The 3,130-nt window shown below is 44.3% G+C and overlaps 1 pseudogene; it reads right to left on the bottom strand.

Moving 5' to 3' along the window:
* Positions 1 to 847: 847 nt before the first annotated feature.
* Positions 848 to 1,782, bottom strand: LOC118920849 (olfactory receptor 7G2-like; annotated as a pseudogene).
* Positions 1,783 to 3,130: the final 1,348 nt, after the last annotated feature.

The following is a 3,130-nucleotide window of genomic DNA, read 5'->3' as shown; positions in this document are numbered from 1 at the left end:
CTGGTTAACTTCATGGAAAATTCAGACATTATCAGGATCAAGGGAGGACAGTTTTCTGTCTGAGGGCATCATGTCTTGATACAACATTTCCATATGGAACCACAACTTGATAACTCTGGGGAGAACCAGTCCTAGAACCAAAAAAGATGCAAGAGGTCTGAATGTATCATTGCTCCCCTTGTCCTGTACATTCCCTTCTACTGAATCCTTGCAATGACAGATAACTCCATGTTTTGGGGATACTGGAGTCAGATACCCTTGTTCTTAGAAATGAAGGCATTCTCACTGATGAAGCTCATGTTATCTCACAACCTTCTCAAACTAGTGGGACAACCTATTCAGCAAACTTCATAAAATGAGACTCAGTGTGGTCCATGGTCATGTTCCTCAGAGGGATACCAGTGATCAGGCTGCTAAATAAACAGGTCAGCTCCCTTCCTGCACTACAGACCAGTCTCTGGGGTGCAGCTGACATGGCCCTACCCAGAGTTCAGGTGGATGCTAGACTCTAGATATGACCACAGCCTTGCTTCAATCTTTTCTTGGCCCGGAGACCTTCTGCAACGTTCCTACTTCTCAGAATGATCCACAAAATAAAATCAAACCCTAAAATAGGGACCCTTACCTCAGCATCTGCTTCAGTGGAAACTGAGCAAAGAAACTGAGTTTAGAGAATTGAAAACATGTGTCAAATATCATAGAGACAGATAGAAGGTAGACTCATTTGCTATTATGTTGTCTAGGCTTTTAAGAAAAATTTGGAGATGGAAGAAGCAAGCACTGTGGATCTCCCAGTTTTATTACATTGCCTCATTCTAGAAACCCAAGACCAGAGGAGAAGGCAGAATCACAGGGAAGGTACCTCACTGATGAGTTTCCTCAAGGCCCCCTTCATGTCCCTGTTTCTCAGGCTGTAGGTGAAGGGGTTCACCATTTGTGGGGCCACAGTGTACATCACTGAAGCCACTGCAGCCTTCCAGGAAGAGTCAGTGACTGCAGAAAAATGTACACCCCAAAACCTGTCCCGTAGAACAAGGAGACAACTGACAACTGGGATCCACACGTGGAAAAGGCTTTATGCTTTCCCTCCACTGAAGATATTCTCAAAACAGAGGAGACAATTTGAATATAAGAAAAAATTATCCCAGAGACAGAAACAGCCCCAAGGAGGCCAGCCACAAAATATAAAAGGATATTATTGATGCAGGTATCAGAACAGGCCAAGTTGATGAACTGAGCAAGATCAAAGAATAACTGGGGGGTTTCCCTGTTAGTGCAGAAGGACAGATGCAACACCATTACACCGTGGAGCAGGGCATCCCCAAGGCTAAGGAGCAGGGAGAGCAGAATCAGCAGGGCACAGAGCCGGGGGGTCATGATGACCGTGTACCTCAAGGGGTGACAGATGGCCACATAGCGGTCATAGGCCATTGCTGCAAGGAGGCAATTTTCAAAACTAACAAAGACTACAACAAAGCCAGCCTGGGTGAGACAGCCTGTATACGTGATGTGCTGATTCTGTGCTTGGATGTTCACCAGCATCTTTGGGCTCATGGTTGTGTTTAAACAGATGTCATTAAAGGACAGGTGGGAGAGGAAGAAGTACATGTGGGTGTGGAGGTGGGGGTCAGAGCAGATGGCCAGGATGATGAGCAGGTTCTCCAGGATGCTGACCAGGTACACAGACAGTAACAGGTTAAAGATGAAGGGCTGCAGTTCTGGATCCTCTGTTAATCCCAGAAGAAGGAAATCAGGAACTCCTGTGTGATTTTTGGGTTCCATGGTATTTATGAATCTGATGGAAAAGAAGGTGCAAAGAAAAAGAAATGAACAGTCCCCAGCTGAGCAGCAGCATCAGTTGGGAACTTTGTGGAAATTTGCAGAGGTGGTAGCACTCCAGGCTTACTGTGGATACATCCTGGGGAAGGACAGGCAGTTATATCTTAATAATCCCTCCTGAGGCTTTGAAATATGCTAAAGTTTGGGGTCCAGTGCTTAAAATAAAGCAATAAAGCTGTATATATTGTGAGCCCTAGTGAATTCACATCATTCCCTCCTCTAATTTCTCCCTCCATCACCAACTTGTCCTCCATCCACTACCTTTATTGTCCCTTATTTTTACTGATCACCAAATCTGGGGCACACATTGTACCAAAGTGCTGAGACTGAAAGAATAACACGTGGGTTTCCTTCAAATATATTTCCTGCCTCCAAGAAACAGGAAGAGGAGAATTAAGCTATCCACTATATATTGCAGGACATGGTACCCAAACTTTGGTATACCTCAGAATCACCTGAAAGGCTTGTTAAATTCCACGTGTGTCAGGCCATATTGCCACTGCACTCATCCATTGGGAAATGTGGGTAAGGAGAGGTCACATCCTGGTCATGACATACATAGTGCATGGCAAACTAATTTTAATTATCAGGGTCAACATTATACTGCTATATCACGATTCATTTCTCCATTCCCTACTTCGTGGGTATTGTGGTTGGGGCCTTCTACACTGTGTTAGTGTATGAAGACATATACATCATAAAGCCATGCATGGAGGGTTTCTTCACCAGCAAGATGATGTTGTCTCTGGGAAGCAGAACAAGAATTGACAGGGAGACAGGAGACATGCCTGCTGTAAGCATTTTGTTTTGTTACTTTACTTACTTAAAATGACACAGCAGAATGTCAGCATCGGTTAATCCTGGAATGAGTTGAAAGGTGGTCCTGTTTTTTATTTATTGTACTATCTCTGCTGCAGTTATATAAAATACATGGTAATTTTATAAAGACAAGCACGTGTACAAGGAAGGCAGCTAGCTGAGTCTCTGTCTCCACTTTCTCCCCAGCGTCCTGTAGCCCAGCTATGGGGATAATGCAGACACACTTCTGTGCAGGGGTGCATCAAGAACCAGGATGGAAACAAATGGAGAAGCTGTTCAAACACCTTCCCTATGAAACACAAGAATTCAAGCAAATGTCACAAAGATGTACAGCAGTGTGTTGGAGAAAGGTGAGATTTCTGCTCTGGAGGAAAATAAGTTCTTCCGTGTTTTAGAGAATGTAGGACACAGGCGGAGTATTGGTCCAAATGTTCATCATAACTTGTCCCTGAGGAAACAGCCTGTGGACCAC

This window comes from Manis pentadactyla, chromosome 12 (assembly GCF_030020395.1).
Source record: "Manis pentadactyla isolate mManPen7 chromosome 12, mManPen7.hap1, whole genome shotgun sequence".
Classification (NCBI taxonomy): domain Eukaryota; kingdom Metazoa; phylum Chordata; class Mammalia; order Pholidota; family Manidae; genus Manis; species Manis pentadactyla.
This window is presented reverse-complemented; position numbering and strand designations above follow the sequence as displayed.